Below are 20,957 nucleotides of genomic sequence, written 5' to 3' on the forward strand. Positions count from 1 at the left end.
TTTTCAAATGGGATTACATATTTTTTTTTAGTAATTCTGATAGAGATTTTTATTCTGAAAACAACAATGTATCACAAATATACACTTAAATACCAAAAATTCACAAAAAAATTTTAAAAAACGCTACTATCGTCTATGTTCTATGTTTTGCGCTAAACATTGGCGGCATATTGCGCAATCCCACATGTTATTATTTGTCATTTGTTTTTCCAGCTACCTTAATTTGGTTATTCCATTGTACGCAGTGCATTTTGATAGCTTTTCGCTTGGTGCTCGTCATTTGTTTCAAAAGTTAGTGTTATTTTTTTTATGTGAAGTTATACTTGTGATACATTGTTGTTTTCAGAATTAAAATCTCAATCAGAATTACTAAAAAAAAGTATGTAATCCCATTTGAAAAAAAATGTTTTGACAGTTTAGTCTTGAAGCCCTTGTAGCTATACGTAAATTTATTAAGCCGTTTTGTAGCCTACTAACAACCATTTGATTTGGTGTATAGATAATTAAAATCCTCCGATAAATAAGAGAGCTATGGACTCGTCTTTTTTTTTGGGGACACCCTGTATGAGGATGAATATGACGAAGAAGAAATCATTTAAAGTAGGTAAATTTTAGCAAAAATACAAAAAATTTACCTACTCAAAATTTCACAATTATTGTTTTTAGACTGCTACAATCCCTACATCGATAGACGACTAAATACGCGTGCCGGGTTATATCTGCCTGCCAGGAGCCGCCCGGCGCGTTCGCTCGTCGAATAAAAAAATTATTTTCTCAAAAAGTTGTGACCAAAAGTTGGCCAGTGACAGCTCCGGGCTCCCAGGGGGTTTTTCGGGGCAGAGGGCGTGGGTTCGGATTTTTAAAAAATGGGCGCCAGGCAGCTATTGTCTTGAGCTGGTTGTTGCTTGTCCAGCTGCCGGGACAAGTGCTCAGATCTTACTCGTCGAAGGTAAGTAAAAGCAAACGCTTTCTGATCGTTAAACAAATTTTGGTTTATTCGGTTACTGCAAAATTATCCACAGAACAGTATTTGGTGGTTCGGTACTGGTTCACACGAATGCGATAATGGTTCGCTTGTAACTACTAGATGAAAATTGAAAGATGCGGAACCAGTACTTTTTGGTGGCCTTAATATCTACTTTGGTCGTAACCAGAAAAGCTTTTCTTTCACATGTGACCGAATCTTAAACTAAACATGATATTCTTCGACGAAATAAAAGATGTTTTGATTCCTGATGAGGAACCTCCCGAACTTAGACTTCCTTCTGATCGAGCTAATTATTAAATGTAAACTTAATGAAACCCAAGGTCAAGATTGGGGTGTCACCTTGACAAAAAAATTAAAATTGATCCTGATAGGAAAGTTTAAATCGGTGAAGTTCCGAAACGTTAAATTTGACTGAAATTTCTTTAAGTTGACACTGGAGATTGAATGAAAAGGTTCTTACAAAAAAATTCTAAACATTTGCAAAGTTTCAAAAAAATTTTGTGAACATACAAAAATTATGAAAGCGAGAAGCGAGAAATTCGAGGCGTTCCTAAATTTTGCAATGCCGCGGTAAAAAAATATGGCGACTTAGCTTTATGACGGGTCTGTTGTCTCCTCGAATAGCGTCCTTTTGACTTGCGGTGTGACCTTGGCGATACGGTGCTCAAAATAAACGATCGCCTCTGCGAACGATGTTCTCCAAAATGGTCGCCTCTGCGAACGATCTGGCTACGAATCGCCCTGCGAACGATCTGGCTACGAATCGCCCTGCGAACGATCTGGCTACGAATCGCCCTGCGAACGATCTGGCTCTAAATCGAAGTCCTTCCGGCACTCCTTTACTCAAAAATTTTCGGTACTCTAAAGTTGCGATACGGTACTGGATCAATTCATCCAAACGGGATTGACTCTAAACTGGATCGAACCACCCCTCTATAGTGCGAGGGGTCACTCGACCACGAACTCTAAAAGGCGCTTCGCTGGCGTCGCTTCGACGGCTCTCGACGAAGTGTCCGACTTCCGCATTTTTAATCTCGGTACCGCAGTCCCATAAATCGCGAAAATCGTCACGCGCGCGATTCTCGACCTTATTCAGTTGTGCTATAAGGCGGGCTGCGCTTGCGTGGTACTGCGCAATCAAAAATGTGCATTTCCGGTGGTACTACACGTGCGCGTGTCATGACAGGTGGGCCGTCATGGCGTCGGTTTGTTTACCTCGAAATTATACCGAGCGGGAGAATTCAGATTTTGGACGGTATTGTGTCGGTAAGTCGTGCACGTCTATCCTGATGTTAATTGCCGTAACTCGCAGGTCAAAAAAAGGACAGGAAGAAAGATGGGGTTGAAAAGAAGGAGATGACTTTCCGGCAAGTTACTAAAGAGGAAAAGGGACCCAACATTGCCGTACGGTCACCTATCGCTGAGAAGAGAAGAAGAGAAAGTGAAGAGAAAGAGAAAGTGAAAGTGGGGTTCTGAAAGATAGGTTGCAGCTCGCCAACCTAGAGGCGTGAGGCCACCTCAGCCTGACATTTGCGGGGGTAACATGTGTTCTTCCAGCCCCCCCGTGGTGGCTGGCACAAATGACTCTAAATTGAAACTTTCCGCTTCCGGAATGAGCGACGTAAAAAACTTGAAGGCAGGGTGGGCGCGTCGCGCTGCCAAACGCCGTGCGTTAACTGCTAGTTCCGGGTCTTCGAACTGCGATCTATTAGCCCCGCGAGCATAAGTAGGACCTCGTGGCCTCCTACTCCGGCCAATCGCCATTGTGGCGTTTCGTAACGCTACACTACCCCCCTCCTCAAAAAGAAAAAGGAAAAGGTAACTCAGTTGCCTTTTACTTTTTACAAAAAAAACGAAGATGAAGTCTTCACAAAAAAAAACGTCAAAATTTGATCACTGGAAAAGTTTTGGTTTCGCCACGAAAATGGCTTGTCGATATCTGCGCGTATCAAACGATTGAAAACTGAATCTCAATGTCAATTAGTACTTGAGTACTGCGGTATGATGTAAGTCAAGTCCGGTTAAATGTCATAATTTGGGGTTCTTAAATAAACTTTTCCTGAACAAACTCCACGGTAAAATTTTACTGTCGTCAACATTCCAAAGGAGGACAAAAGAATTAATCGAAAAATTGAACGGTACGAAAAAGTGAAATGCAAAGCTCGCTACGGTTCTTCGGCTTCTGCCAGAGATCCTCTGAATTCTTTCAAATCTTTCATGTGCCAAACACCTAGATCTGCGCGGTTCTCATCTTCGAGAGCGTACGCGAGTTTCGATAGTTTTCTCGTTATCGTGCACAGCACGTAGCGTGGCGCTAATTTTTGCGCAAAGTCTTTCGCAGCGCTGGAAAGTACTTTGTTGCGTTTCCAAACTTTGTCGCCTACAAAAAATTCAGCGTCGCGCTTCCGAAGATTGTACGAGCGTTCGTTGCGTTCGTGCGCTTTGTGAAGGTGCTGGGTTACATCCTGCAAGATGGTCTTGAGGTGTTCTAAATTTTTCGCGTGATCTTCGCGATCAGCTGTCGTCAAGGTTTCCGGATTTTCCGCTACTTTGCCGTAAAATTCACCGGTACAGGGTACTACCCTACCAAAATTGAGAAATGCTGGACTGAATCCGGTTACTTCGTTGACCGCTGTGCGAATCGCGTACCCGATCTTTGCCACCTCGGCATCCCACTTTTTGTGAGCGCCTTTGACGTAACTTCGTATGGCAGTGCCAACTGTGCGGTTGTATCGCTCCACAGGGTTGCTCTGAGGGTGATACTTGGCTGTGAACCAGATCTTTTGAACTTTGTAGTTCTCGCAAGTCTTTACAAATTCGTTTCCGACAAACTGCTTGCCGTTGTCGACCAAAATGAATTGCGGTACACCATACACAAGAAAAATTCCGTTCTCGATACATTCTGTAACTTTTGAGCTCGTAGCTTTTCGTAACGGAAATAGTACAACGTACTTCGTGAACCAATCTACGATCACTAAGAGATACGAATATCCTTTCGTGGACGTCGGTAATGGACCAATCAAATCAACGGAAATCATTTGCCACGGAAACTGAACCTTTTTTTCTTTTCCCATAAGCCCTGCGCGAGCGGTGTTCGGTGCTTTTTGCTCATTGCAAACCTTGCAGTTTCGAACGTAACGAATGACGGAACGACGCATTTTCGGCCAAAAGTGATTGATGGATAACCTTGAAAGTGTCTTGTAGTACCCGAAATGAGCTGATGTCGGTGCATCATGACATGATTCTAAAATTTTTGTTCTTTGATTTCGCGGTACTAAAAGCTTCCACTCCGGGACGTTGCCGGGTAGTACAATTTTGTTCGGTACGAATCGATACACGAAACCGTTCTCGACTTTCCATGATGGATTTCTTTGAGGATTGGCGATTATGTTGTCGCGAAGTCGCGTGTACGACTCGTCCAAATCATTCAAGTTCACGCCGAGAAAGCTGTCAATGTCTACCGCAGCAATTTCTGCAGGTAGTCTCGATAGTGCGTCCGGTACTACATTGAGCTTGCCCTTACGATGGACCAAATCGAATGAAAATTGATTGAGCTTGACACTCCATCGCGCTAACTTGCCTGCTGGGTCCTTCATTCGGTTTAACCAGAGCAATGAATAATGGTCCGTCACGATCGTGAAATGGGTGCCCTCAACGTAAGGTCTGAACTTTTCCAACGCGAACAAAACGGCTAAACATTCTCGTTCCGTAACGCTATAATTTCGCTCGGCTTTTGTTAGCGAACGGCTGGCGTACGCGATCACTCTCTCATCTCCGTCTAAATCTTGCGTTAAAACTGCTCCTAGACCGGTGTTTGAAGCGTCAGTTTGGATCACGAAAGGTTTCGAGAAATCAGGACTTGACAATACGGGTGCTGAAACAAGTGCATCCTTGATTTTCTGAAAAGCTTCCTGAGCTTCAGGAGTCCACTCCGTTTTCTGTCGCTTTCGCTTTCCGGTAAGTAACGCGTTTATCGGGGACATGAGGGTCGAAAAATGAGGGATGAAACGCCTATACCAAGAACACATGCCTACGAAACGTTTGATTTCGGTACTAGTCTTCGGGACTGGATAGCTCACCATGGCCGCTACTTTGTCTGGATCGGTACCTAGACCATGTTCATCGACAATGAAACCCAAATATTTCAAACTTGAGCGGAAAAGTTGACACTTTTTCGCATTCACGGTGAGTTTCGCGTCTCGAAGACGTCGTATCACCTCCCTCAAAACTTGTACGTGTTTCTCGAATGTCGGGGCGATAATGATTAGATCGTCCAGGTAAACAAAGACGTGAGGTTCTAGTTCAGGTCCGAAAATTCTGTCCATGAGACACTGCTGCCTCTGGGCTGCGTTTGTCAGTCCGAACGGTAATACGTTAAAATGAAAAAGACCTCTGCCGGGAATCGCAAAAGCTGTCTTCGGTCTAGACTCTGAATCTAACGGGATTTGCCAAAAAGCGTTCTTGAGATCGATCGAACTGATGTACTTTGCTCCTCGCAACATACTGAGAATCCTGTCGACACGCGGTAATGGGTAACTGTCACGTTTTGTCACGGCATTGAGCCTGCGACCGTCAAAGCAAAGTCGGTATTCACCGGAAGATTTCTTTACTAACAAAATTGGAGAAGACCACGGACTGTCAGAAGGCGATATGACATTGTTCTCGAGCATGCGGTCAATTTCTTTGTTGACTTCCGCAAGCATGTACGGAGACCACCAATACGGACGTTGTTTGATCGGCAATGCTTCTCCCGTGTCGATTGTGACTGTCATTTTGTGTGTCCTCCCTAACTTTCCGTCGTTGCTCAACAAATCTAAATTTTTCCGGATGATCTCGGTGATCTCATGCCGATCCGCGCCACACTCCGTCACCGCGTCACATTCTGGTACTCTTACGATATCCGACGCAACTTCAATTTTGTGACCCGCGAAATCTATCTTGAGTCCGAATAATCTACAAAAGTCGCACCCTAATATGACGCTATGCTGAAGATCTGGCACGTAGTAGACACGAATTCGCCGTCTCGACGAGTCTAACACTGCTTCTAGTTCGATAGCTTTGGTTACCGGATGTTGTTTTCCGTCGGCAGTTCTGATGGTTTTTAGCCGAGATGGGAAAGTTTTTCCACCTGCGCGAAAATGAATTAAATCGGCTCCTTTTCCACCAACTATAGTGCAATTCGAACCGGAATCCACGAGTCCTTCAGTTTCCTTATTGTTTAGACGCAGTCTGATAAATGGCCTATTGTCATTGGTTTTGCTGACGAAAATGGAAGCGGAATTTGCCCGAGAAGGCTTGCAAAACTCTTTGACTTCGTCTAACCAAGCGTTCCACTGGGTGTCCGTACGTTTCGCGATGATCGATGCGTTTACATCGGCCTTGGGATGTTTTAGGAACGTAGCACGGCCGCAAGTCTGCCGCGTCCCTACTGCGCGTTTCCCGACGGATTACACTTTTTGCAGGTCGCCAAGGTGACGTCTGGCTCCCCACAACGGTAGCAAAACTGCTTTCTTTTCAGTCGACAGTTCATGAACGAATGATTCGGCTGTTGACAATTCCAGCACTTGAACGACCTGGAGGACGAACTCGCGGGTTCACTCCGTCTGGCTGAATTGCCTGAGGGTTCCTTCACGACGATGGCGCGTGGACTCGCTTTCGCGGGTTCGCTCGCCCGAACATATGCCAACTCTGGCTCCAACACGCAAGATGACTTGGGTGCAGCGCGATGTTTCTGCCGCAAAGCCGATAACTCCTCCACTTTTTTGCACAACTTAATCAACTCCGGTACGGTGACAACTTCGGTGATGCTAAGCTGGTTAAGGTAACATGGAAGCAAATTCCTCCGAATCGTCTTTACCTTGGTTATCTCCGCCGGTGGTCGACTAAGTCTAGCAAAAAGCGTCTCCATAACCGCAACGTAAATGGTTATCGACTCGCTTTTGCCCTGAAGCCTGCCCTTGATTTCGTCCCACAACAATTCATCGAAATCCGGTGGAAGAAATTCCTGTTTCAACAACTGAACCACTTCGTCCCAATCGCTCAATCTGCTCCGAACAGAACGATACCAAATCAGCGCTTTGCCGCTAAAGAGATCAATGGCCGCGTTAAAAAGGTCCCTGTTGGTTGCGTTTCGCGCTACCGACAGTTCCTCTACCCGTTCCAAGAACTGGTTCACCGTCATTCCATTTTCCTCCCCGTTGAAAGATACGCCCCAGGTGTGAATTGGCACTAGTTTCGGTTCCGGAGATCTCGCGTGAGGGTGCACGTAAATGGGAGTAGTCGCGACGACTGGTGGCGCTTCCGCCGTAACCGGGCTCGCTTCTGCTGCCTTGTCGTGAAGATCAGCTTCGAGCAACAAACATGTCGCGTACGCCTCATTTCTATACTCCGCATCTCGCTCGCGTCTCATTCGCCGAATGCGAAATGAAAGGTGCGTTAGACGGGTCTTCAACCGTTTGAAGATCATGTCTTCCGCCGTTCCTTCAAATTCTGTCAAAATCGTGCGTATGCTCTCAAGGGTGTCCTCAATGGCCTGGACCTCGGTGTCGTGATCATACTCTGCGTCATGAAGTGACAGAAAGTATTCGTCCGGTCGACCTAGTTCTTTGGACAGAGCTCTCGCTAACAGTTTCCTCTTATCGTCCTGGTTTCGGCTAGTCGTGATGCCGCGTATACGCAATTCATACGTCAGCTCGTCAGCTAGTAAATGCTTGACCTTGAATTGTTCGTCCATTTTGACGAAGACTCACCGCGATTCCACGGGTCGGTAACGCAATAAAAACGCCGGTCAAAACACTACCAAAAAACAGCGCGCAACACGATAGTCGATTCCGAGAAAAGGTTTTTGTCGTCGAGGGTACAAGATAAGACCGCTACTCAAACAATGAATTCGCCGCTAAATTTCCGCTTCTCATTAACACACAATCAAAAAATTCAACTTTCAATAAACCTTTACCAACTCCCTTTGCTCCGATTGAAAAAAGTGACTGAGCCTCAATGAAGATGAACGATAAACGAAAATTTGTGGTTGCTCCAAAAAATCGAGCCCCACGTTCTGGGCGTCAAAATTTGTGTGACCAAAAGTTGGCCAGTGACAGCTCCGGGCTCCCAGGGGGTTTTTCGGGGCAGAGGGCGTGGGTTCGGATTTTTAAAAAATGGGCGCCAGGCAGCTATTGTCTTGAGCTGGTTGTTGCTTGTCCAGCTGCCGGGACAAGTGCTCAGATCTTACTCGTCGAAGGTAAGTAAAAGCAAACGCTTTCTGATCGTTAAACAAATTTTGGTTTATTCGGTTACTGCAAAATTATCCACAGAACAGTATTTGGTGGTTCGGTACTGGTTCACACGAATGCGATAATGGTTCGCTTGTAACTACTAGATGAAAATTGAAAGATGCGGAACCAGTACTTTTTGGTGGCCTTAATATCTACTTTGGTCGTAACCAGAAAAGCTTTTCTTTCACATGTGACCGAATCTTAAACTAAACATGATATTCTTCGACGAAATAAAAGATGTTTTGATTCCTGATGAGGAACCTCCCGAACTTAGACTTCCTTCTGATCGAGCTAATTATTAAATGTAAACTTAATGAAACCCAAGGTCAAGATTGGGGTGTCACCTTGACAAAAAAATTAAAATTGATCCTGATAGGAAAGTTTAAATCGGTGAAGTTCCGAAACGTTAAATTTGACTGAAATTTCTTTAAGTTGACACTGGAGATTGAATGAAAAGGTTCTTACAAAAAAATTCTAAACATTTGCAAAGTTTCAAAAAAATTTTGTGAACATACAAAAATTATGAAAGCGAGAAGCGAGAAATTCGAGGCGTTCCTAAATTTTGCAATGCCGCGGTAAAAAAATATGGCGACTTAGCTTTATGACGGGTCTGTTGTCTCCTCGAATAGCGTCCTTTTGACTTGCGGTGTGACCTTGGCGATACGGTGCTCAAAATAAACGATCGCCTCTGCGAACGATGTTCTCCAAAATGGTCGCCTCTGCGAACGATCTGGCTACGAATCGCCCTGCGAACGATCTGGCTACGAATCGCCCTGCGAACGATCTGGCTACGAATCGCCCTGCGAACGATCTGGCTCTAAATCGAAGTCCTTCCGGCACTCCTTTACTCAAAAATTTTCGGTACTCTAAAGTTGCGATACGGTACTGGATCAATTCATCCAAACGGGATTGACTCTAAACTGGATCGAACCACCCCTCTATAGTGCGAGGGGTCACTCGACCACGAACTCTAAAAGGCGCTTCGCTGGCGTCGCTTCGACGGCTCTCGACGAAGTGTCCGACTTCCGCATTTTTAATCTCGGTACCGCAGTCCCATAAATCGCGAAAATCGTCACGCGCGCGATTCTCGACCTTATTCAGTTGTGCTATAAGGCGGGCTGCGCTTGCGTGGTACTGCGCAATCAAAAATGTGCATTTCCGGTGGTACTACACGTGCGCGTGTCATGACAGGTGGGCCGTCATGGCGTCGGTTTGTTTACCTCGAAATTATACCGAGCGGGAGAATTCAGATTTTGGACGGTATTGTGTCGGTAAGTCGTGCACGTCTATCCTGATGTTAATTGCCGTAACTCGCAGGTCAAAAAAAGGACAGGAAGAAAGATGGGGTTGAAAAGAAGGAGATGACTTTCCGGCAAGTTACTAAAGAGGAAAAGGGACCCAACATTGCCGTACGGTCACCTATCGCTGAGAAGAGAAGAAGAGAAAGTGAAGAGAAAGAGAAAGTGAAAGTGGGGTTCTGAAAGATAGGTTGCAGCTCGCCAACCTAGAGGCGTGAGGCCACCTCAGCCTGACATTTGCGGGGGTAACATGTGTTCTTCCAGCCCCCCCGTGGTGGCTGGCACAAATGACTCTAAATTGAAACTTTCCGCTTCCGGAATGAGCGACGTAAAAAACTTGAAGGCAGGGTGGGCGCGTCGCGCTGCCAAACGCCGTGCGTTAACTGCTAGTTCCGGGTCTTCGAACTGCGATCTATTAGCCCCGCGAGCATAAGTAGGACCTCGTGGCCTCCTACTCCGGCCAATCGCCATTGTGGCGTTTCGTAACGCTACAAAGTATACGGGCTACTGACTTAATTCTTTTTTTAAAAACTTTTCCAATATCTTAGTTACATTTGACTCGCTGCATGTGTATCGAAATTTTCAACATTTCACATAGGTCCCAGCAGAGTGAAGTTTACGATGCTCATTTTTGATTAATCTAAATTTATTAATTATTTTTTTCAAAACTATCGATATTCGCGAAATTTCCGATTCACTATTGGAAGCGCTGTACTTTTTACTACAAATATACAGAAAACCATAATTATAGTTTCAATGGTTGAATTAACACAGCGTTAAATGTTACGAGAAACGAAGTTTTTCGGACTACACCTCACCTACGTATAAAGGCCGTTTTCAAAGTTCGGTCCTATTAAAAAAAGTTGTAGATGGCCATTCCTTATGCCCCAAAATGTCCTCTACAAGATAGTATAGGTCTCATTTAGTTATACCTTGGAATCACTAAAAGTCATAATTTCAGTCCGATTTTACTCCACTAGGACATTTTTGAACACTTACTTTAAAATCTATGTACATACTTAAACTTATGCGCTTATCATCCAGGTCAATTCATTCGTTTATGCATAGATAATCTACTTCTAAGTTTTGTTATTATGAGTGTTCTTTAATAAATTCACTTTACAAATCCTGTTAGATTTCTTTAAAATTAAGTTTAGTGTCTTTTGTTACTCTCATAAATAAACTGTCGTTTGTGTGGTCAATTTTTTTAATGTTTTTATAACCTGAAAACGTCCTTCATTGCACAAACAATGCGGATACCCAACAATACATATGCATCATTTTAAATGCATCCATAGTAACAAATAAAGCAGGAAAACTAATTTATAGGTAACTTAATATCAACAACAGGATTGGTCAGTTTAAATTGCTTCTTTCCTAATCACTATTTAAGGTAGATTTTTTTGAACATTTTTCCTATTATTCCCAGAAGATGATGAATTCACCGTATTATTTTGGTCCGCCAGTTCTGATAGACCCTGTATTTGAAGCACTTATTTTAGATTGTGCAAATATACCCATTAATAGTATATTAAAACACGAGTTTTATAAAACTTATATTAAGAAATGAGTCAGATCTGCAGCACGACTGCCGCAGGCAGGAGTGCCTGTAAATGACGAGTGCTCTTATGTTTAATAAAACGAGTTTTTTATGCTACTTTTTCTAATTTGTATATTAAATACATGTTTTTTTTTACAAATAAAATTAATTTTGGTAATTTATGGAATTTTGTGACAGTTGGTGACACATTTATTTCATCGTTAACATTTAAAGTAAAATTCTAAATTTGAATCTAGACTAAACATAATTGTCATTTTTCGCAAGTGAAATTGCAATTAAAGATGAATTATCCAGAAATGCGGCAAATAGCAGAGAATACCAGAGTCAATTTGCTGACGACAATGTGTGTCGCGTCATAATAATACACGCGCCTAATGGAGGGTTAAGCAAAGTTTAAAGGTTTTCAGTTAAAAATTAAATTAGTTGTTCATTCAGAATCTTTGTTATACGGTGTGATCAAGAACGACTGAATCTGTTGGTAAAAATGAAATGTTCATTTTTGTAATAGCATTGACATAACTGGTATAACTAAAAATGTTTTTAATGTCGTCCCAAGTTAAAAATCTGGTCAGTGACAATTACGAGACAAAAAACACTAGTACTTTTCAATTGTTTCATTGACTCAGTTATTCTTGATCACGCTGTATATCATCCAAGATCATTTGTTAGTGTTATTTGTTCGTTTTTCGCTAAGATCCACTGTCATACATTGTTGTTCCATAGTTAAAAATACTCTTTAAATTGTTCCATTACTACATACCTATTTTATTCCCATAAAATCACATTATGCGCTAATTTTTGTGCGGAGTGTATTATATCTGTGGTTCACACAACAGAGAAGCAAGGGAATGCCTGTATCAGGCCCAATATTAAAGGAGAAAGCCATATTGCTTAATAAACACATTTATGATGTTACACCAAATTTGACAACATAAACGTTCACTGCAAGTGGCTCGACCATTGGAAGAAACGGCATGGAAAATCTGCGGAGAAAAATTTTCTTCAGAAGCTTCCTTTAATGTGCATTGGAAAATCTGCTAAGTCACGAGCTTTCAAAAATATAGCCCAAGGAGCTTTGCCTGTTTACTATAAAAATCAGAAATCTTCATGGATGGACACAACATTGTTTAAAAATTGGTTTTATGATGAGTTTGTGCCCAGTGTAAATACATTTTTGAAAACGAATTTACGACGGCCTTGACACTTGAGCATACATTTATTTATATTAAATTTTATATAAAATTTCACAGACGTCGCTTTATTTCGTCACGCGTCTCTTGAGTATTTTATTTATGCCACAACACAACAATAACAATAATTAGTGGGTAATACTGCAACTTTAAAAAACATTGAAGGGGATTTAAAAGTAAAAATCCTATAGTGAATTGGTGGATTTGCGAAATTATAGAACTGCAAGTGCGCCACTAATGACCCCAAAAAAATTGAAAACCGCAAATGGTATGTTCACGATTTTGTCTTTGACGATGAAAATAAAATACACTTGGTCCAACCAATGACTGCCACACAAAGATGGAATAGGATTGAAAAAGCGAAGACACCAATTCCACATCTTGCAGAAATCAACGGATACACTCGATCTATGGGTGGAGTTGATCAACACAACTTGATATAGGAAAAACACCATATACCCCTTCGTGGAAAAAATGGTATTGGCATCTACTTACCCGAATGATAGACACGGCAATTGCAGTTAATTGTTTATTATATAGGAAAGTGGAGGAAAGTTATGCAAATAAAGAACACCCGAGGAGCGATTACAGTAAGTTACTTAAAATTGGGACACGGGGTGAGGGCTGCAAAAGGAATATCCATTTCTAAATCGTCAACTTCAAGAACCTATCTGTCAACAGATGTTAGGTATGATGGAAAAATCCTCTCCTCCTCAAAAGAGAGCACCAGAGACGCTGCCAATATTCAAACTGTAAAGGATGGCCCCTCACATATTGTTCAAAATGTATGGTCACATTGTGTAGGTACTCGTAATTGTGGTAAATTTAATTTCATTGTAAGCATTTTATTATATTTTATAATTATTTTTTATTAAACTATGTGACAAGAGTTTTTTTTTTCAATTTTGTTATCGGAACCGCCCAGTGATCTATTTATATATAACCGTTTTTTTGAAAAAACAGCAGGTCCCATCAAAAAAGTTAATTAGTAATCTATTAGAAGAACATTAAAAAAACAAAAAAAAAACATTTTTTGACGTTAATGGGTTAAAACAGAGTTAGTTTTGGAAAATCCGTCATCGCATTCAGAAGAAGCAACACTAAAAAGTGGTGTAGCGACCCAAAGTTGTAGTGCGCCAAGCGGCCACCAGAGTAGCGCCCTCGTCGCCTCCCCAACATCTGATCATTTCCGCAACTTCCCTTCCACCCACCTCTCCCATCGTCCGACCCTATAAATTGCAGCACATCACGCAGAAGGGCTAAGACTATTCTTCTGCTCCGATCGGAAAGCGCCCTAAGGGACATCCACCCGGACATTGGAATAGCTCTGCCCCAGAAGCTCCCCGGGCGGACAAGTTGGACGGACGATCACTCTTGGCTCCACCTAGACAGCGCCCTCGGGACATCTAACCGGACCTTGAGCAGCTCCGCTCCGGAAACGCCCCCCAGGTGGACGAGTCGGACGAAAGTCCTTCCCTCAACCCATCCTTGTTGTTTGTTTACATATTTTTTACTGAATAAAGCCTGTGTTTTCTCCATCGTGTTGCATCGGAATCGAACCCTTCCCAAACATCCTAAGCGCATCATCACCAAGTACCATCCAACTTGTGCCGAATACAGAAAAGGATTGTTACACGAGGCGCTCCAACGTGGGGCCCACAGGACAAAGGTTGTTACAAGTAACTCCAACGTAAGGCCCGAACCCGGAAGGTGCTGCAGCTGTCGACCCACGACGGTACCGATACCCAAACGATTGTTACAGTGGAAATATTACGGTTAAATATTTTCCACCAAATTTAACAGCCTTAATTCAATTAATGGATCAAGGAGTACTGGAAAATCTGAAAAATAAATTTATCTCGTCTTAATTAAGTAGGATAAAGATGATTCAAGTATAGAAGATGAAGGTAAAGAAGAAGATAACGAATTGGTATCTCATGGAAAAGGTCTGATGGCCTTAGATACGGATTTGCGATATGTTGAACAGCAACAAGAAGCTACTCCCTCTGATGTATTACTCATTAAATGATGGCGAAATATTGCGGCAATAAAGAGATGTAATCGTGCTAAACAATCTAAAATAACATCATTTTTGTTCAAATTAATACACAGTTGAATTTGTATAACTTATTTTTTCAAAAGTCAAGAGTAGGCAGGACTCCAACTCAAGCAATTCACACCCGCCGGCGCAAACACTGCAATTTACAGTGACACCTCCACCGAGAACGTCCGCCCGTACGTGCCAAAGAAACTTAGAAGTCAAATTAGACAATTCAAAAGGTTTTCCAGGACATGCAACGTTGTTGGCAGATAAAGGGGCGACCGTGTTAGATTTAAAACGTCATGGAGGATGAGGTTGAGATACAATAGCTGAACAATCAATTGAAAAAAAAAAAAAAATAGTCAACAAAAATTTTGACTGATACAGATGCTGAAATTCCTGGACCATCATAGGCATTAAATATAAATCATGAAAATAATATTTTGTTTAGAAAAAATATAGAGACTACTCCAGCTAATATAAATACTTGTAACAATTGTGTGTTTAATTTTTATGCTGACAAATAAATTATTCTAACGATTATGTTTCCAACTTATATATATTAATAAATAAATCATCTAAAAATATTCACTTTTTACCGTTATAATTACCGCCACAGGACTTATTTATAACTTACCGCCTTAACAACCAACTTTGGCGGTAAACACAAGTTACCGCCCTGAAAACAGAATCGGTAAACATGTAAACATGATCAATTGTGCAAAAATACTTATTTACGTTATCAGATGCGTAACTAAACTATTCAGCCAAGGACACACGTTAAAGTTCTCCGATACGAACCTTGGCAACCACCTGGCAACGAGAACATTGCTCGATTGCTGCTGTCTAATCAAAATAGTAAACTTGATTTATGTAAGGGGGAGAAGGAAAATATATCAATGTGCCACTTTTATTTAATGTACAGGTCGCAAAATGTAGCTTGATACTTGAGAAATGGATGCGCAGTGAAACTGTGGGAAGTAGTGGGGAAAGACCTACTGTAAACGAAACCGTGGAATGATTTTCGGTCTTTCTTGCACGTCGGATTTCTCATTCTGTCTGCGCAATTCAAATATTAAACTATGTTTTCTACTTCTGCAATGAAGTATTTGATGAAAATATTTTACATATTTGTCCAACTCTTTCACAGGGTTTGAAAATCATGTCCAACAGAGGACAGTGATGTATGGTGCTAATATTACTACACATATCTCGTTTGAGATTCACTGTTACACTGTGGACGTGAATTTTTTCCTTAGAGAATATATCACAATGGACAAAGCACGTCGACTGTCGCGCAATGTTGCAAATTCCGGGTCCTTGGGCTGTTACTATATTTCATAAAAAACAGTTAGTTTTTGTTCAATTACATAAAAAAAGTTTTTGGTTTCAAAAATAGTTATTTGTGTATCAAAGACAAAAAGTGCATCTTTTTCGTCCGAGTATGAGTTTTCTGGCCGACTTGGGGACTCACAGGTACTGAAGGATTGCGAAACTATCAAATAAAGTAAAGGTACGTTTCTAATCACTTTTCGTGCCAAGTGCACACTCAGCACGTGTCAACTATCGTGTTTTACCAATTCTTAATAAAATAGTTGACACAAAAGCACACGTCAAATAAAAACGTCATTAAAATGGTAGAATAGTTATTTATGTAATAAGTATATACTGTAGGTCTTGTGGACGAGCCCTATAGTTTATGACAGAGCGAGCTTGCGAGCGAGGCTAATAAATAGGGCAAGTTCACAAAGTCTAATTATGTACGAATTACATACAAAGCTTTATGTTCGATTGTGAAGTTAAGTTTCTTTTAGATACAAAATTAATTGATTCTAAAAATTACAATAATTTCGAAGTGTTCTGTTTTTGTTCCTGCGGTTACGAAGTTGTTTATTACTATTTATTTGAAAACGAACAGTGTTTGTGTTTGAATTACGAGCTGAAACCGTCATTATTTCTAGTTGTAATAATGAGCAAAGTAAGTGAAATTGCGGCAAAAGCAAAAGAATCTTTACTGCAAAGTTTTCTATTAATTCTATTCTTTCCTGATTTAAATAAAATTATGAAATTTAGTTATTTTGACGATTATTTTGAAGTAATACCCAAAATTGACAAGCGTCCGCTTTACTTTATCATTACGGACGAGTCCCTAAAGAGGTAGATTATGGTCGACAAACGATATCATAAATCATGAATTATAATACAATCAAACATAAAACAATTTATACAGCCTTTCAGCATTTATGATTGTTTCAAATTCGGACTATCTATGAAAATCTGACATTTTAGTTGGCAATATTGTGATTTGTCATAGTAAATCTATTTTAGGTTATAATCAACAACACTGCTGTCAGTTTGCTACATTTTTTTACATAAGTGAACGTATTAGGAATAATAATCTAGAACTTTAATTGAAATGAAACATACATGTTTGTAGCGCAGTTCTCTTTGAGTTATCTTGAGCTTAATATTTGTTATTTACAGATAGGGACGAGCACGTCATTTTCGACTCCTCGCAAAAAACGGCCAAGATGTAGTCGAAAAAGTACGTTGCCACCACAAGAAGAAGAAGAGGTTCGCAGAATAGTTAACAATTATTATTTAGTGGAAACGAAACGTCCAACTATTAAAGGCATGTTTCTTTCAAAAATTAGAAGAATGTAATGTACCGTTTGAGGGAGATTATTCTTCCTTGCATGTTCTTCTGAAAAAAATAGGCTTCACGTGAGTATTAAATGTAATTTTTGAATAGACCTTATAATTATTTAAATACGTTTGTGTACAGGTGGAGAAAAACTTCCACTAAACGGAAAGTGCTAATGGAAAGCAATGAAATTAGGACTGCTCGCAGCTGATACTTGCGAAAAATAAGACAATTTCGTTTAGAAAATCGGCCTATAACATACACAGATGAGACATACATCCATTCCTCGCACACAACTCCAAAAGAATGGTCTGATGGATCCAATGCAGGTTCGAAGGCTCCCGTTTCTAAAGGACGGCGTTTAATTATATTATTGTTCATGCAGAAGGTAGCCAGGGATCTATACTCAACGCCCTGTTAATATTTAAATCTGGCGATAAAACAGGCGATTATCATCAATATATGAATTTTACTAACTATGAGAAGTGGTTAAAAACTCAATTAATCCCTAATTTGCTGAATAACTCTGTGTTAGTGGTCGATAACGCATCCTACCATAATGTCAGAGTTGCAGAAGACAAAGAGCCAACATCTGCAACATTAAAGAATGAAATGATTGAATGGCTACGAAAAAATATACATTTTGAAGGACACATGACAAAACCAGAGCTTTATGAAATTATAAAACGCCATAAAACTAAAGAGCCATCTTATAAAGTGGATTGACTTTTATCGGACCATGGGCACACTTTGCTGCGATTACCCCCATATCATCCTGAGTTAAATGCAATAGAAAAAATTTGGTCACTTGTCAAAAACTGGGTTGCTGCCAATAATGTATCTTTCAAATTGGATGATGTGGAGCAATTAGCTAGAACACGGTTTGATTCTGTCACATCACCAGAATGGAGCAGAATTTGCAATCATGTTCAAAGAATTGAGAAAGAGTATATTGAGAGGGAACACCTGATGGACCAAACAATGAAAATTATGTTTCAAGTAAATACTGGTGATTCAGATTTCAGTGACAGTGAAGATTCTGAAGCATCTGATTTTGAAAGTGATGACACTGACTCTGGTTGATATTGTAACTATTTATGTTTCTTGTATTCTTCTGGAATTATTCTCTGTTAAACAATCAACTATTATTATGGCTATTATAATTTGTTGCACTTACTGCTTTCATATTTTTATAAATAATTTCTCCATATTTAAACGTTGATTAGAGCAAACAGTGTTACTTTTACTTTTCCTCAAAAGTAAAAACATTTAGCATTTATTTAGTGCGAAGTCGGCATAAATACACTTGTTGCATAACAGGTACACTAACAATAGTTCGAAAAGAACCTACTTGTTTTGATTTCGAAAGATATGACAACACAAAATCAAGCTTTGCACCTTATCGTGAATGAGAATTGTTGTCTAATGTCTGTTAAAGTGACGTTTGCAAATTTTTAAAATTTATTCAACAATTTTTAGTATCAATAGATGTATAGATATCAATTGATACTAAAAATTGTTGAATAGCTGGGAAAAAACATTTTGCTACGCCACTGCGCTCGGTACCCCTTCCACTTCAACGCGCAGCAAAGGTCACGTGACAGGTTCTTCTCTATTCAAATTACCACTAAATGCAGTGAGTATTGGGGCGATGGTTGTGAATGAAGCTACCAAAGTATTTAGTATTCCTAAATGACGTACGTTACTGAGAAAAATGAAACGAAATAATTTAGTTAGTAATATTTTCCCTAAAATTATTTCGTATTATACCGACCCTGAACTTGTTGAAATCTACTGAAATAATGTGATTTTTACATCTGTGCTTTGCAACATGGGTTTTACATTTAAAAAACTCAACCGCCGTCGGTACATAATGGAATCTCAAAGGATTGTCCGCTGGAGAACAGAATATTTGGCTAAAATCGGGGAATATAGAGGACTGGGGCGTAATATCGTATACTTAGATGAGACCTGGTTTGATACACATGATATCAAAAATAAAGGCCTCAGCGACGGTTCATCTAAATGCGTTTTAAAGGCACGCGTGATAATTCTACACGTTGGTGGCAACAACGGGTGGGTTAAAAATGGGTTACTTATTTCTGCAAAAGCTTTTAAGAATGCCGACTATCACGAAGACATGGCAGCAGTTTTATTTGAAAAATGGAGGGAGAACCAATTGTTTCTAAATATGGCCCCAGAGACTATCATTGTCATGGACAACGCTCCATCCCATTCTCGGCTAGCTGAGAAAATTCCGAATTCATCTACCAGAAAAGCCGATATAATAAATGAATGATTGCTGCTAAAAACTTATAGAAAATGAAATGAGCCAGAGATTAAAGAAACCTTTTTATGTGGCAAAAGGTACTCAATCTGAGATAAAGAAATTGCTGAATAAGTTACGGAAAATGTGGCAGGAAGCACGAAGGACAGAATCCACGTTTTTGGAAAGAAACAAGGACTGGCTGAACGTCAAAATTCTTTTATCAAGCAAAAAAGCGGAAGATGAACCTCCAAGAGATACCTACTAAAGAAAACATCGTGTCAAACAAACAGGTTTGTTGGTTTTTATGTTAAATGGAAAAAGGTTAACATAACCCTGTATGTATAATGTTCCAAATTTTTTTTTCAGTACGATAAATATATGACGTTACTTGCGAACCTTCAACTAGTTTTCATGGGTCAAGCAACAGAACCAAGCGGAGAAAACAGCTGCGATCCGGGGACAATACAGTGCCGAAGAGTTATCTTTTGCTGCCGAAATGAAATACCGTGCTTCAGGACATTTGGATGCAGCAAAAGTTTTGAAGGACATCGGACAGGGCAGTCCATCAAGGGCATCGGACTACAGAAGCTCTGTTACAAGTATCAGAGGTATACCGATGGATGGTGATGAGGCGGTTGCCTTTATTATACAAAATGAGCTGTCTAGAAGACAATACGAAAATACACGAGCTAATGCTATTAAGAGAAATTATTATTTATACCCGTCATATCATATAGTGTCAGAAGCAAAAAAAAGATGTTACCGTGAAGGAATATTTATTTCGAAAACTTGTGCAGAAATTAAATTACAGAATTTGTTAAATCACACTGCATCTTGGCTAATTTTAACTCAGTCTGATGTACTCAAAAGTCTGTCATATGATGCAGTTAAAGAATTGTATTTATATTGCAAATGGGGTTGCGATGGCACATCTGGGCAAAGCACATATAAACAGAAATTATGTGACAATGGAAATCGATAAATTAAAGGAGCAGTACCCTCTGAATTTGTATGTAAAAATGTTTATAATCTTTGCACCTTATGGTTCTTAGGTCCTTTGTGATCCTAACCCACACACAACTAATGCAGAATGCAGTTGATATGGAATGCAATCCAAAGTCTATAGAAGTAGAATTTACACCTTAATGTGAAGAAGAAAATTTAAGATACCACTGCAAAGTTCTAAATGTTAAACTGAAAAGAACAACAACTGTAAATTAAAAGACCTAGAAGATGAGAATGAAAAAAACTCTAAATATTTGAAATATATTGCCCACACTTTTCGCTGACGTTTCTCCTTTTTGTTTATTTTTATCGCATTACTTAATAAACAGACAGCAGCCGCTGCTACTGCATATACAGTGTGGAAACTTTAATTGGAATAAAATTCATAACTTGGACATAGGTAATTTTTGTAAAAAATACCGAAACAGGTCGATTTTTGTTTTTCTCTGCCCATATTTTGGCGCATATAGTTTTTGCATATCTGCTCCCGGAAGCTCGCAACCACCCCTAACTTTTTTTTTTCAAATGGAAGGGTATGCCAAGTGATACTTCGTTTGAAAACCCACTTCGCAAAGAATACAACGCACTATTAGTTTCCTGAACTGAAGTACGTTAGAGTGGTTGTGATTGCGACGGACCTTTTAAAAATATTGTTTTATAAAGGAGTCCTATGGCCTACGGGAAGTAATG

This window comes from Tenebrio molitor, chromosome 4 (assembly GCF_963966145.1).
Source record: "Tenebrio molitor chromosome 4, icTenMoli1.1, whole genome shotgun sequence".
NCBI classification, from domain to species: Eukaryota; Metazoa; Arthropoda; class Insecta; order Coleoptera; family Tenebrionidae; genus Tenebrio; species Tenebrio molitor.